The sequence below is a fragment of the Adiantum capillus-veneris genome, chromosome 5 (assembly GCF_014529385.1).
Source record: "Adiantum capillus-veneris isolate H3 chromosome 5, ASM1452938v2, whole genome shotgun sequence".
NCBI classification, from domain to species: domain Eukaryota; kingdom Viridiplantae; phylum Streptophyta; class Polypodiopsida; order Polypodiales; family Pteridaceae; genus Adiantum; species Adiantum capillus-veneris.
In genome coordinates, this window is record NC_140935.1 from 4,287,798 (window position 1) to 4,304,328 (window position 16,531).

The 16,531-nt window shown below is 48.7% G+C and overlaps 1 long non-coding RNA gene across 1 annotated transcript in view; it reads right to left on the reverse strand.

Annotated features, from left to right (window-relative positions):
• Nucleotides 1-1,754: 1,754 nt before the first annotated feature.
• Nucleotides 1,755-16,531, reverse strand: part of LOC147456806 (uncharacterized) — a 97,272-nt gene continuing 82,495 nt past the window's right edge. Inside the window, exon 4 of the long non-coding RNA XR_015188264.1 lies at nucleotides 1,755-2,037. This is a non-coding gene — a long non-coding RNA (uncharacterized LOC147456806). The remainder of the gene's footprint in view (nucleotides 2,038-16,531) is intronic.

The following is a 16,531-nucleotide window of genomic DNA, read 5'->3' on the forward strand; positions in this document are numbered from 1 at the left end:
TAGCTATACGAAAAGGGTGCTATCTTACAAAGGATTTTCAAGCTGCTTGTATTGCCTCTCTAACCAATAAATCTTAATATACGGTTTAACATGTGAGAATTAACATAGTCTTTGCTATTATTGCAAAGTTCAAAAGTAGCTATTTTTGTATTGGAAGATGAACACTCATGATGAGTAGCTAGATTATTTGGACTCGATCTTGATTGTGGAGTAATCTTCCATTAGTTATCTTTGAAGACCCCACAAGACTCGAAAAATATGTCTTGCTTTGTGCTTAATAGAAGCCCAAGTTTAAACTAATTTACGTGTTTCAAAGTTCTCAAGTGTAATTAGCCCAATATGAGTTGAGCTTTGTAGTGTCAATTACTATATGCTAATTTTTATATTTATTTGTAAGCTTGAAATAAGAATAACCATCAAGTGGTCCATCCAAATGCATATATCCTTAAACTTTGATTCAGTTGTATAGTTGTTAAAATTGTGACTATACCACCACAATATTTGCATTAATTGCACGGTTTATACCTGCATTTCTACGTGCTCATAGTCATTGGACCATAGCCACAAATGTGACGAATAATAACCATTGTTAATATTTTCAAAGGTGCTAACTATCCTATTTGTAGAGTTTCTTGTTAGTTTCTGGCTCCAACATGCTACTAAGTACTCATTCTCATAGTACATAAAGTGGCTCATTCTTTGTTATAATAAAGTGGCTCATATATAAGGATTGGGGGGACTAAAAAGTTAATACATTAAAGTTCATGAAATTGTATGTGTGACTCGCAGTCGACAGCCGCATGGGACTTGCATATGAGATGCTATGTACATCAAATGTGTTATTTGTTTTGTTGCAGTCTGAACTTCGGTGCTATTTTCGTTTCGTAAAAAGGCTCGAGACCAAATGCTCATCTAGGAGGAACTGGGCATGCTTGATATTGTAGATTTGAAAGTGTTGTTTCAAGGTTTTTCTCTCAAAGGGAAAATGCTTGTTTTAAGTGGAATGCAAGAATCAAGTTTGAAATTGCATAAGTAACTCACCTATTCTCGTGAAATTCTGGACAGACTTGTGCAAAAAGAAAATTCCTTTACTGGCACTATCCATAGTTGCCACCCTCAATGTTTCTTTCGTCTTGCCATAGCAAGAGATGCATTCCAAGTATATTCATAGTGCATTTTAGCGAGTCCCATCCCAATTATCACTCGATGTCGAAGCTCCTGCAATGAGGATTGCAAGCTTTACATACATTTTTGGTTTTAGAGCATTGTGCAAAGACTGTCGGCATCTACAAACCATTATTGTAATGCAAGATGTTACATTAATCTTCAATGGTAACATCATGATGCATGGCACTCAAACCACCAGAATCTAGAAGCATGCAGGCTCAATACATAACAAGAGATAGATTACAAAGGTAAACCACAATGGACTGCTAAATAGTGTGAAGAGCTGCTTACCCCTATCTGCAAACTCCCAGGTTGCACGTTGGATTGCATAAGAGAACTTGATAGTACTATAAAAACACGGCTCGGATAGTGCAATTTTAGGCAAATAATAGCGAGTCCTATGTACATATAGCTATTAGTCTTGAATGACAATTAGTCTACTATGTCAATTGCTCATGAGATTTATGCTAGGGTGTTCATTCTTCTTTTTGGCAATAAAACAAAGTTTGAAATCAAAATTCACAAATGCAGTAGAGGATAATGCATCCCCAAAAAGAATCTGAATACAGGACATCATTATAGATAACTAATAAAGAAAATCTTCTTTGCAAGAAAAGTAACGCAAACCATCTGTATCTTGTCCGCCATCGTTGTAGAAAAACCCCGAAACATATCTAAAAAGGGACTTCAAGATCTCATGGCAACCAGAAAAAAATGACATTTTCGTGCCTGAAAAGCTGACTAAGCTTGCTTGGCATTGCAGGGGTGGACATGCCACCAAGAAAGGGCTTGGCCTATGACAATGATTCTATACATCCATTTAAGCCAAGGATGTGATGAGGTATCATGGTGACAAGCATACAACAATACCTGCAAAGACAAAAAACCTTGTCAGGATTGGCAAAAGATGACATCAGCAACAATGAATCAAACAAAAACTAGCCTGCAAGGTTCTGTTTTTTGTAATTTAACGCCTATAAAGAATATCTTGTTTTACAAGTGTCCTTAACAGACCGCATATGTTTTTCAGCTTTGCCATACAAAACTCACCGCTTTAATATTCTTCCTTGTTAACTCTCTGTATTTGCCCTAGCCAGTTTTCTCAAACTTAAGGTAGTGAGGGACACCTTGTGCTCACCTGGTGTTCACGTTGCTAGGGCTCTCGCCCTTGGACACTCGAGTGCATCCTCCTCCTGGGGTGGGCCGAGGAGGAGGTTCCTAGCTGGTTGCCACGAGTTCTCTTCGTCGTTCCCAACACGTGGTGCACCAATTAGGTGGCCATGGGGAACACGGAGGGCTCGCTGCTGCTGCTCTCACTCGCGCTCGCCATCGCCATTGCTCCTATCTCCTCAGCTCCCCCCTCGCGCTGCCCTGTCGCTTCCAAATCAGTGTTTCATTCGTCCCAAATGGGCCATCTTGCGAAGGCCTGTCCACGGAGGAGGCCCCGACCTTCACCTCAGGCTTAGTCCCAGCCTACTAGGACTGCTAGCAGCAGCAGACAGTCACATGGTACTCAGGCAGCCTCACCCTTCGAGCTTGGGGCTTAGGCAGAGGAGGGCTGGCAACAGGTTCGTGGTCGGGACTCGGCATCGACAGGGGCCACCACGCCCGCCTAGCCCTCCGGGTGGTCACCAGGCTCCAGCTTAGCAACAGTGGGTCGAAACGGTTCCCTGGTGGACGAGATCCCCGCTCCTCCCTTCACCTTAGTCTCTCTTTCGACAGTCCCTCCTCCCCTGGAGTTTCCTTCCGCCCCTCTCCCCCCGTCCTCTTCCTCCTCCACGTCTCCCCCCTCTCCTTCCGCTGCTCCCCGCCCCTCCATCCCGCACTACCCCCCCCCCCCCCGGGGGCATCCTCCTCTCCTCCCATTCCTACCCCACAGCCGATCCATGGGGTAGGACCTTTCTGGACTGCTAGGAGATCTCTTGGCAACGCTTTTACCACGAGTCGCTTGGCGAGAGAGGGACAACCTTTCTTACGTAACCCCCTTCAGGTGCAAACGTATTCCTTTGCAGAAGTTTCTCGTGGACTTACGAGCTTTGACATTTGTCGTAGGTGGGACTTCTTCGCCTATGACTTCACTCAGTTTCTTTGACCATATCTACTTGAGACACATGGAAACCACGACAAGAATAAATCTAAAGGACCATAGTTACAAGGACGCGAACAGAACCCCTGTGGAGGAGTTTGATTCCGCTACGATAGCAGGATCAGAACTTCCAACATGGTTAGGTAAGCCTAAAGAACTATGGATATATGGAGCTTCGCAATGCAGAAGCTTAAAGCGAGAGGAATGTATCCTAGAAAGAGCGATCGAAGATAAGGATTATATCCCAAAACCATTTCCTGAAGAAGCATTAGAATCATTAGCATGGGAATACATCTTGGCTACTCGGGATGTGTGCGCTATTCAAGACGATCCAACAACGAATTTTTGTAATGAAAATGGATCTTTGATTTGGATAATCATCAAACCATGCATTAGTTAAGGTTTCGTTCATGTCACCTGCTGTGTTGTCCAGATTTCCATAGTCGGTATCTTCTTGAAGCTCCAAGTGTTCTACGGAGTCATAGAACTCGTCTTCTTCTTTGTCTGCTAATTCGCAACATTTTTTTGTTTGCTTTTTATTTCGGGAAATTGTCGATGTCTGGTTCTCTTCGTTTGCAATGAGTGTGATCCAAGAAAACGAAGAGAACCAGACACCGACAATTTCCCAAAATGAAAAGCAAACAAAGGAATGTTGCGAATTAGCAAACAAAGAAGAAGATGAGTTCTTTGACTCTGTAGAACACTTGGAGCTTCAAGAAGATACCGACTATGGAAATCTGGACAACCCAGCAAGTGACATGAACGAAACCTTAACTAATGCACGGTTTTACGATTATCCAAATCAAAGATCTAGCAACCAATGTCACTGCTACAAGAGTAAAGTGCATCAAAAGTGGATTCCAAAATCCCCAATGGTGACGCAACCAAACAAGCATCCTCATACGTGGCTCCTATACAGGAAGAAAAGACTCAACCAAGAAGAAGACGGCTGTGTCAACGAGCTCACAACGTTCTAATAAATGGGCTAGAAAATTCCTCCTAGAAACAACAATCCAAGAGCAAACAGATAGTAACTTTCTATAACCAACAAACCACCAAGGGAAAGTGCCAGAATTCGACCTTACTTTGCTGAGGATAGTAGCGACAGTGATGATTCTTATGACATCCCCTACGAGAGACTCAAGTCATCACTATCACTAGCAGCTTCTGTAACAACCATAGAAGGCCAAAAGAAAAGAACAAGTCAGAACCAAAAAGTTCAACAAATCTGGATACCAAAGAGCCAATTCGGCCAAAAGTAGGTATGGATCAAGAAGATGAAGATATCTGATGAAAAATCACAAGATCCAACACCAAAAGTAAAACATTCGAAATGTGCAAGAATGGCTAAGAAAATTACACAGTCACAAGCTTTTGCAACTCAGATTTGGGTTCCATAGAAGTTGATTCAAGCACAAAGAGGTCAGGAGTTTATTTGGATTCTGAAACGGTTAATGTATCAAATCCCAAAGTCTGAATCCCGTCCCTAACCAAGCGTACAAGGGCCGAAGCAAAGACTGTTTTGCGGACTCACACAAAGACACGGGTAGCGGAGATAATGTGTTGTGCCCTCTGTAGTGGGTGCTCCTCAATGCAATGTGCGTGATATCTCACTCCACAAAATGAAAACACAGAAGACAAGAACAACAAAGCAACAACAGTATGACTCAACAGATCATGAACAGCAGAAACATCGACAAACTCAAAGAAACCGATACAGACTCTGACATGGCAACACACTCAGTTCAGCCCGGATCTCATAGTTACATTGGGGGTGTCGAGGCTCCACTGTGCAGGGATGGTGCAAACGTGCTGTGTACAACTCTGATGAGAGACTCCAGATGAATCACCACAAAAAAGTAGGTAATGATGTGCACAAGACGACTGGAACCAACCACTCATATGTATCTCCCAAGAGCCACCAACAATTGGCAGATATCCCAATCCAGCTAAGCCTATCTCCTAACTGAGGTGGGGGTGATATGGCCACGGTGTCCACTAGACCATTATCCGTAACACTTGCTCTGTGTCACAACCCAAGCGAGAGTCCGCCCAATGTGAACTCAAGCCCAACTGCAACTAACTGCTTGTCCCATGCCAGTGACACTGTAGCCCTGCTACAGGTTGCCGGCCACACGACCACGCACCGTCTCGGTGAGATAGAACAGCTAGACTAGAGAGAACAGTGGAACACCAAGAAAAACGCAGTACACTCTGAAGAAGGTGATGTTTGGGGAAGATTTTGAGTTCCTAGGAGGAAGTACCAATGAAGCAATGCTGATATTTTCAAGATATGCTGAAGAAGCAATGACCCCGGCTCAATGAAGTAAGCTGACCAAAAAGTAGAAACTGAAGACTGATCAATTCGTGCACATCACTGATTCTCGCAGAAAATTCATTCGGGGCTTCTACGTATACGCGGACTTCACTCTAGAGGGGAAGAGGTAGGTAGGGGAGGGGTGAGGGGGTTGGGCTAGATAGGGGCGAGGGGGCTAGATATGGACGAGTGAGAGGGTAGGAGCGAGAGGGGAAGTGGGGAGTGGGTAGGGGCGAGAGGGGAATTGGGGGGTGGGTAGGGGCGAGGGAGAGAGGCGAGGTGATTGGGGAAGATACTGCAAAGTATGCTCATAGAGCATAGGGTTTCTGGTGGAGAAGCGAAAGCTGCTATTGCCCAGTGTGGGCAAGCAATACTTTTGGTGGTATAGCAATGCCAGACTGAGCAGAATATAGACTGAGTAAAAGATAGTCGTACACACACTTGACTTCCCAGAATTTTGACACCCAGCGCTTTCAAAACAATCTGCTAATGAGTCTACACAGACCGCAGCAATTGTGATTGACTACTCTTTATACGGTGTTGAAAGGGCACTGCTGAAGATTTGCACTGTAGGTTTGGTGGAGGGTAGTATAGCAGACACGCATGATATCTTTGACTTGGTCGAAGAGTCAGACACGGACGGGGTTGAGGTGAAGGCTATTACTGGCGGCTAGGTCGAATGGCGCACTTGCTGTTGCTAGCTCAGGGGACTTACTAGGCTCAGTTACAGTAGAAACTTTGGAGAGGAGAATGCCTCTTGAGATAGAGATTGAAAAAAAGACCCCATAGCAAGGCATAGACTTGGTAGTTTCCAACCACTCCAGCAGATCTTCATCTGACATGTCAAGTGGAGTAGGCTGATCTAACTGAGCATTGGTTTCCATTGACAAAGAACTATACTCCACCACAGGAGCCATGCCTCCTTCTAGGCGAATGGGTTGCATTGGGAAGCTAGGAGTATGATCTACCTTGCGTCATTTCCCCAATCATGCAGTGCTTTAGTATGTCGTAGCCATGGTCTACCGATGAGCAAGGGAAATCCTCCGTCAACGTGGGGAAGACGAACCACAACAAAATCCAAGTTAAAGTTGAAGTCTTGTACCTGTAGAGGCACTTTGTCCACTATGCCCACTAGGTAGACTGTCCCTTGGTCGGCCAATGTAATTGTGAAGGGAGCAGGGCGAGTAGGCTATAGACCTAGAGCTAACATAGTGAACTTGGCCATCAGGTTGATGCCAAATCCACCATCCACTATCACTATCACTCCTGAGAATTGCCACCCCCAAAGATGGACACGCTGAGACGAGGGCTTCTATAATCAGTGAGGGAAGCAACGGGATGAGATATCATATAGGACTCTGATGGTTGTACTAGGAGGTGCCCACCACTAGGACTTGCTCCGGGGTAAAGTGATTGAATAACTGCAAGGGTGTCACTTCTAAAACTTGCATGTAGCCGCAGCATGTCATAGAGGGACACTTGTTGGAAGGTGTTCTTCAAGATTGTCTCTGCCGTAAGCTTCTCTTGTTCTACCAGTGGTTTCTCTCGGACCTTGATCTTTTGTAGATAAGAAACTGCTTCCAAGAACGCTTCATCAATATTGGAGAGCAAAGATTTGAATTCTTGCTTGTCACTGGGTAATGGCTTGTCAACAGCTGAAGGCAGGGTATCCACTGTTGTGAGAATGTGTGGGGAAGTTGAACATGCGGGAATGCTAAGACCGAGAGCGGGTCTCTGGGCTCGAGTGAGGACGCCCGTTGGCTCCTCGACCAACTGCATCTATCTTGAGGGGTAACCACATGGACAAAAGGGGGCAACTGAGGAATGGTGCTAACTGCTATCAAATTGAGCATGGGAAAAGTGAACTCATTCTGGCCTTGACTTGGGTTCGAAGCCATGAATGCAGGAAGTTTAGGGCAATCCTTACAGTAGTGATCCTTCGTTTCAGGGCAATGACGGCAGGGAGGGGACCATTTGGGCAAGGGACATTTGCTTTGGTAATGACCATATTCCCCGCATCTGTAGCACAAAATGGGCCGATTGAATGGGCGAGTCAAAGGGCGAGGTGGTCCTTGCTCCTAGTGCATGGAGTTGGAGGTGGAAGCATAGAAGCTTTGAGGTGATGAGGGAGCATGGGTATGATAAAAGCTTTGGGAGGGAGTGCTCTGCATACCTTGCATAGGAGGGACTGTCAGCAAAGGTGGCATGTGGTTTGGATGGCCATAGGGGGAAACCATGTTGGATGCAAGTAGTGGCTCTTGTTTAAGAGTAGGACTAAGACACTGCTGTATTTGTCCCATCCCTTGAGGTAGTAGCAATGCTTGTCCTCGTGTCCCGACTTTTCACAGAAGTGGCAATAAACCCAAAGGGGGCATTCATGTGGAGGGTGCCCTTGAGAGCGGCATGAGCTACACCAAACCATAGCCTTAGTCTCTTGCTGAGACTTGAGCTCTTCTAGCTCGCGCTTGATCTGTTCCAATGCCTCGTGATGTGGAGGCTTCTCCTGTCTAAGAGAGAAGGACCTCTCCTCTTGAAGAGCTCGCTGTAACTTTAGGGCTTCCAATTCCCTGCGTAAAGAAGTTAACGGATTAGAAGGACTTTCCAAAAACACTGAGGGAGTCTCTACCTGACGGGAGTTGGTGAACAGCTTCCTAGCTCCTTCTATCCTAGTAGCAGCCGCGACAAACTCCTCCAATGTGGCGTCAGGTCAGAGATCCCTCGGAGTTTTTGCAAGGAAGTTTTGGGAAGAGCCTTCTCCACCCACTTCTTAACCATAAATTCACTCGGTTGCTGAGGAAGCTTGGCCACCAGAGAGTTTGTTCTGGTCATGAGCTCTACAAAAGTCTCATTTGGCTGGAGCATCAGGTTTGACAACTCATCCAGGACCTTCTCCTGAAAGTCCCTTGGTCAGAAAGCTTCACAAAACTGTTGTAAAGTGGCCCAAGTCGCAAAGTGGTTCTCTGCAAACTGGCTGTACCACTTGTCAGCTAAGCCATCCAAGGTAGATGGGAAGAGTACTAAGTAGGCATATTCACGGTTGAGGCCACGACCTCTGCAAAGAGAAACAAACCTCTGGGCATGGTCGTCAGCATCCTTTGTGGAGAGACCCTTGAAAGTCGGAAACTTAATATTCATCTTAGCAAGAACGCTTGTGAGCTCCTCCATGGTTGTCTGTGCAAGAGCTTGTTGCACTGGAGCTTGTTGTAACACAGGGGATGAGAAGTTTATTGATGGGGGTGACTCGGGAGGTGTAGAACTGGTTGAGGGACTAGTTGTAGGGGAAGGTCGAGAAGGTAGGGTTAATGGGGCTGGTGGACTTCTACTTGGCACGAAGGGTTGATCCTTCCTTTGGTGATACTTCAGAGGACTTACTAGTGGGCTTTGTCGCTCTTTTGATTTCCTTGTGTGTGTCATGCAGTAACCAAAAGCCCACCCAAGCTTTGGGCACGAAGACCTTTAACCTGCTGAAAACTGGTCCAATCGCCACTAGACCAAGGCGAGAGAGAGATTATACCACTTGGCTGGACCTGGACGAGAGAGACTAGACCAACGTGAGTGACTAGACCACTTGGGTGTACCTGGACCAGAGAGACTAGACCCAACCTGGCTAGACTTGGACGAGAGAGGACTAGACCCAACCTAGAGACTGCTAGACCAGGACGAGAGACTAGACAAGCAGGTCTAGACACACAGGTTGAAAACTAAGCAAGTTGAGGGAAAACCAGACGGGACCAAGCTCAGACCTATGCGAACGAACAAACCGAGTGATACCGAGAATTGAAACCAGGTAGCTCCTCGACTCGACTTTCGACGGAGTGAGACTTCTGTTGAGGTCCCACTAGGCGTGCCAAAAATGAGAGCACCTGTAGCGAAGATAATGTGTCGTGCCCTCTGTAGTGGGTGCTCCTCAGTGCAATGTGCGTGATATCTCACTTCACAAAATGAAAACATAGAAGACAAGAACAACAGAACAACAACAGTATGACTCAACAGATCATGAACAACACAAACATCCACAATCTCAAAGAAACCGATACAGACTCTGGCATGGCAGCACCACTCAGCTCCAGCCTAGATATCATATGTACAGTGCAAGTGTCGAGGCTCAACTGTGCAGGGATGGTGCAAACGTGCCCTGATGAGAGACTCCAGATGACCCACCACACAAAAGTAGATAATGATGCGCACCCGACGACTCGAACCAACCACTCATATGTATCTCCCAGGAGCCACTAACAGTTGGCAGATATGCCAATCCAACTAAGCCTATCTCCTAACTGACGTGGTGGTGATTTGGCCACGGTCTGAACTGGACCACCATCCGTAACACTTGCCACGTGTCACAGCCCAGGCAAGAGTCACAGCCCAGACGAGAGTCCGCCCAGTGTGAACTCAAGCTCAACTGCAACTAACTGCTTGTCCCATGCCAGTGACATTGTAGCCCTGCTACAGTGGATCCCATAGAAGTCTCTTCAAACACAAATGAAGCAGGGACAAGCATGGGTTCCCAAACAAGCATCATCAACGAAACAGCCAATAATCACAAAGAAGTGGGTCCCAAAGGAAACCAATGAAACTACTCTCACTGCACCACCCCTCGGATTCTTTCAATTCGTGATACAATTACAGTACAGTTAGAAGCAAGCAAGTCTACTCTAATACCTACTTTTTTTTCCGAAAAAAAAAATCTTCTATTAGTTATTGAAACTTCCCATAGGGCTACAACCACCTCTTCAAGAGAGGGCTACAACAACCATGCTGGGAGACTCTCCCAATGAAAAAACCAATATATGTACAATGGGGCTAAATCAAGAAATAGGGGGAGGGAAGAGCCACACAGGTGGTCGGTAATGCCATCGGAGTACACCCTGGACCATGGTGTAAAAAGGCCCAGGACGCCAAAGTCGAAGGAAAGCCTCTCGACGCTCCCGCATGCGGTCGGAGCTGGCCTGGAGTCCCTCAAGCTGTCCTCTGAGAGTATGGATCAGCTCTAGCCAAAAATCGCGAACAGTCTCTGCTAGTGGCACAAGGCGAGCCTCAAAGATGCAGAAGCAACGGGCCCGCCAAATGAACCAGAGTGTCAGGCCACTGATGAGCTCCCAACACTCCTCTCTCTCACTGCACCACTTCTATGGAGTAAGCTCTGCAGCAGGCTGGAGTGTAGGTCGCCCCTCCTGCATCACTATTATCCTGCTGGTGGAAGATAGCTCAAACTGAAGAGCCAGGCCCGTGAGGGTGGACCAAGCCGCTGCTCCCCAAGTGTAGTGTCGAGCCGTGGAGAGAGCAGGCATCAGCCCAAGAACTCGTAGCCACACCTGCTGGGCCGAGGGACAATCCCAAAGACAGTGACGGTGACTCTCCATCAAATGGTCACAAGCTGTACATGCGGCCGAGAGACCACTATGCAGTAGCCAGCTCCCAACTGCTATAGCTCTGTGTGCGACCAGCCACTGAAACAAGGTGACTCGCCTCGACTGTCTGGAGTCCCACAACCTCTCCCAAAAGGCTGCCAAGAACTCAATTGTGAGACCCTCCTCCTGCCAATGAGGTGTTGCAGCGGGGCGGGCCTCTCTCTGTGCAACTAGTATATGACGTCCCAGTCGAACAGTGTACTGAAAGAAAGGGACTCCTGGATGGTCTGCAGAAGAGAAGGGATCTCTCCATAGCCACTCACCAAGATCCCACTGTACTCGTGCCAATGGATAGCACTCCCAAGCCCACAGCCTCCAGTGTTCAGTCTCAAGAGCTGCTGGGTTAGGGTCTATGACACAAGTCCTCCCACAAATGCCGACTACTCGGATCCTCTGAAAACAGCACTCTGCAACCTGTGGAGCCTCTACTGTAACTTTCTGTAGGCGTCCCCCATGCTGAAGCTCGAAGAAAAGGATTGGGACAGTCTCTGAGCAAACCCTGACTAAGATGAGAACCTCCGATCGTGTGAACGCTCCCATCCACCGGGGTGCTACTGGCTCGAGAGGCGTGAGTCACTCAACAGGAAGTGACTCTGAGATGTCTTGACACATGCTCTGCACCCCTCTCATTGTAAAGTGTGAGCTTTGTCCTAAAGTGAGTCAAGGAGAAGAGAGTGGATTTATCCCACATGCTATGAAGCAAGGCTGTAGAGCTACTTAAAGCTCATTTTGAATGAATAAACAGCTTCATTTTGCACTACATGTTGTCCATGGTGAGCTTGTGCTAAGCTAAGTCAATACTCAAGATTGTGTTTATGAGTCCAAGCAAATTCTATCTTGGAACCTAATTCACTTGAGTGATAACCTTGCTTACACACACACTCACGCATTGACACTATGTTTCTCTTTCATCCACCATAGCTAGCACGATCCAATTCCTAACACTCATGCCCTGTAGCTGGAGACCCTGCACCTCCTCTAACAAACCTGTGAACTCTAGCCAGTCACCTAGAGAGAGCGTTGGACCTGCTGCAATGGGACCCCAAGAAACATGAGGCCGACTACCAACCAAGTGGCCTCTCTGAGTGCTAACCATGGGGTTCTAAACGAGGGGCTTCCATAGGCGCTCCTCCGTGCACGTAGACTCTCTGCTCCAAGCCACGCCGCAAGAGCTCCCAAGATCGAAGCAAACTCACAGCGAAGCGGTCCTCCAATCTCCTGTTGAAACCAGCTCTGTGCATCTCTATAAATATCCATCTGGTCGAAGGTTGCCAAGGGCCTCCTACCAGAGGCACCCTAGCACGAAGCCTCTGCAACAAGAACTCCTTCCAGTGCTCCTCACCTGGAAGAAGTCCTTTGACAATGAACTTCTCAAGAAGGGCTTTGCTCTGTTGTGCTGGATCAATGGTCCCAAGCCCTCCCTGTGAGCAAGGAAGAGTGATGTCCTGCCAAGCCACCTTGGCTCGGGCTATCAGAGTGTCACATCCTGACGAAAGGAAGTTCTTGATCAGCCTCTCTACCTGGCTGATACAAACCTTGAGAAGATCCAGCAGGAAGTGATGTACCACATAGTCGCCAACAACACCTGGTTGGCAACTACTACTCTGCCAGCCAAAGAAAGCCGTGTTGAGCTCCAATGTAACAACTTTCTCTTGATAGACAGGAGAAGGGGAGCAATCTGCTGCTCGAGAGACAAGTCCAAACCAACCTGACAGCACAAGTACCGAACTGCAGTCCCTGGGGGAATCCATCTAAAACCCTCTCCTGGCATCCAATCTGACACAAGAGCACTACAAACCGAGAAAGCCACTGTCTTTCTCCAGTTGATCAGTGCGCCGGATGCACAACAGAAGGTCTCCAGAGCCTGCTCTCACCTGCGAAGGCTGGCCTCCTTGCCATCTAAGTACAAGGCTGAGTCGTCAGCAAACTCAGCGTCCAGTAGCTCCTCTCCTCGAATAGGGAGTGCTAAGCATTGTAGACCAACCTGCTGCGACACCAAAAACATGCTCATCGCCTCCGTATAGAACAGAAAGAGGAAGGGGGCAAGAGGACAGCCCTGTCTGACCGAGCGTGTAAGCATGAAGGGATCACCTCTACCTGCTGCCAAAAGAACTTGACTATGAGCCTGTCTGTACAAGGCTGACACCCCTCTGATCCAAGCATCTGAGAAGCCAATTGTGCGTAGAGTGCCCTCTAGAAAGTCCCAGCCAACTCTATCGTATGCCTTCTCAAAATCGAGAAGAAGAATCACGAGGTCCTAACGTCGGAGCCGTGCCAGGGGAGAAGCCTCCCAAAAAGTAAAGATGTTGTCAAGGATACTACGTTCCTTGACAAAACCTGTCTAGGTCCCATGTATAAGGCTCTCTAGAAGTGGTTGAATCCTCAAAGTCAGAGCCTTGGCAAGAATTTTGTAGGCTGAGTTGAGGATGGTGATGGGGTGCCACCCTCCTTGAGAATGAGGTAGATCAGGTCCTTACTCATGCTGTCAAGCAAAACTCATGTGTGTAAAATGTACTGAAAAGGACTACAGAGATCTGGGCCAAGCAGGTCCCAGTACTCCAAGAAAAAACTGGGAGTCAACCCATCCTCACCTAGACAGCTACCACGGGGGAGGGCCCTAAGAGCCGTGTGCAACTCCTCAAGCTGAAGTGGCAGCTCAAACCTCTGACACGTCTCCTTAGTCACAAGACAAGGCATCTCTGCCCAAACCTGCTCCCTGCATGCATCCCGACGCTCTGGCTGGATGCTCTGCAGACAATAACTCACGGTAAAAGTCAGTAGCAACTGCACGTATATCCTCGGGCTCAGAAGCAACTGACCCGTCAGCCCTCCTCAACTGACTGACATTGGCATTCGAGTGTCAAGGTCCCACTGCCTCAAAGAAAGCACCAGTCACTCTGTCGCCCACCTGGGTCAACTGAGATGCCTGTCGGTGAAAATCAAACTCAAGTCGCCTCTTCTATGTGCTAGCAAGCTCCTGTCGAGCCTGCTATAACTGCTCCTCCAACCAAGGATTGTTTGGATGTTGCTCCTGCATCCTTTGTAACGAAGCAATCCCCCGTCTCAGACGCTGCTCCACCTCTCTCGTTGCAACCCGGTGAGCCAGAGACTCCTAGAGAAAAAAATGGCTAATCTGAGCTAGGCCTGAGGCCACTCTGTCAGCAAGAGAATCCTGCCTATCCAAGCCCTCTGTCCAGAGAGCCTCTACCCTCTCTCTGAGTGCTGAGTCCAACAAGACCCTCTCTGGGATGCGAAGCATCATGCTCCCACCCCTCTGCCTGTCTGCCACTATGAGGATCACTGGTGCATGGTCCGAGAAAGAGATCCCTACCAAGATGTCCACTGACCCTCCCAAGTCACTGAAGTGGTCACTAGTGTAGCAACGATCTATCCGCGATAGATTCACTCCTTCCACTCTGCAGTCCGATCGAGAGAAGGCAAGACTCTGTCTGTGGGCTTCACAAAACAAGAGTGCGGCCACGCATTTGAGAACCTCAGAGTCATACAAAACCTCTCCCAAGCTGCCAACTCCACTCCATGCACAGTAGCATGGCTACCACCAATCCTGTCAGAAGGGTCCTCCAACATGTTGAAGTCCCCTCCTATGCACCAATCTTCTGCCTGTGGCAGAGACTCAACTATCTGTGACCAACACTCTGCACGAGCACTCGCCACATTGGGCACATAGATGTTCAAGAAACCCACTAGGCCACCATGAACCTGCATAGTAATCCACTAAGACTGAGCCCTGTCTGGCACAATAATCCGTCTGCCCACAATGGCTTGCTGCAAAGAGTCCGCAATAGTCATACATACCCCACCCTAGATGCCTCCAGGTCCAAAAGTAGCTGACCAAAAAGTATCAAATCATCCACGCAAGAGCTGACCACAACGTCTAATGCTCTCTCACACAGATGATGCTCCTGAAGCATAAGGAGATCAATCTCTCCTCCCACAAAGCAACGCTGAAGCTCCTGACGCAGTGGGGCCCGCTGACGCTGAAACTGGGGCCCACCTAGTCCCTGCACGTTCCATGAGATGATCCTCATGGGGAACGAGAGAGAACAGATGCTATCGCAGTAGCTAGACGGGCTATCTTCGAGGCTGGCTTGGATGGGGAGTAGTCCCCATCCGAGCGTCCTCTGGATACGCGTGACTGCAACGAGTGTCTGGCCCAAGCCCAAGCAGAGCGAGCCGTACGTAAAGCAACCTCCTCTGTCCAAGAGTCCTCATGAATGTATACATAGCATGGCAAACATTGTGTATCAGCAAAGAAGTAAACCACAATGTGCCTACATCGTGCTGAGTCTGGAGATGTCACCACAAACTTGGCCAATGGCCACAAAATCTGGAGCATGTCTGTAACTCCTAGTTCTCCCATGTGGTGAGAGAACTCTAGTACATGTGTGTGCAACCATCCCAGGCCCTGCCGCAAAGGGGGAAGGAGAAACCAACTGCTGAGTCCAAGGCCTCTGTCCCCCTAGCGGCAAGCAATAGAACATGGACCCTGAAGCAGGCTGCCTCATGGTCTGCTGAGGGGTCGTCGAGAAAACGAGTGAAGCCGTAGTCGAAGAAGTCCCATCGACGTCGGTTGTTAATGCTCGTCAGACCACGAGGGATAGCTGCAAGGGAGGATGTTTGTACCTGCAGAGGGGGCCGTTAGAAAGGCTGTCCCTCTCTCGCTAGGCGACTCGTGGCAAAGGCGCTGCCAAGAGATCTCCTAGCCGCCGGAGAAGGCCCTGCCCCCTGGATCGATTGTGGAACTGGAGCAAGAGGGGGGGGGGGGGGGGGGGGGGGGGGGAGGGGGGGGAGATGGAGCTGGGGGAGCGGTGGAGAAGAAGGGCGGGAGGGGGCAACAGAGGTAGGGGGGCGGGGGGAAGAGGCGGAGGCGAATATGAGGAAGAGGGGGGGAACTCTGGGGGGGAGGGGCTCTCGAGGGTGAAGCTTGGGTGGGGGCTGGAGCAGGGACCTCCTCCTGCTCAAGAGGACCAAAACGGTTCCCCGTAGGAACCCACTGCTGCTGAGTAGGCGCCTAAGGACCACTCTGAGTGCGAGGCTGACACTGTGGCCCCTGTCGTCGTCTACCACGAGCCTGCTGCCATTCCTCCTCTGTTGGAGCCCCAGGCTCAGAGCGTGGCTCTGCATGTGTGCGTTGTGTCTCTGTCTATGTCTACTGGCCAGCCCTTGCAGGTTGGGACTGAGACTGTGGTGTAGGTCGAGGCCTCCTCCGTGGACAGGCCTTCGCAAGATGGCCCATCTGTCGACAAATGAAGCACTGGTTCGGGAGGCCCGAATACTCCACACTCTGTCTAAACCAACCCCCACTCACCCGAGGCAAAAGAATAACCTTCGGGAGGGTGTGGGTGTCTTTGACCAAAACACGAACTGGGGGAATGCCAGCCGCCTTGGCAGCTACTGAGGCTGTCGTGCGAGGTGTCTCACGGACAGTCCCAATGGCTGAGGCGATCCTGGATAAAAGTAGTAAGTACTCCCTCCGCAAACACAGAAGCAGACCGAGATAGGGATGTCTGCCTCCTCTACTAGGACATC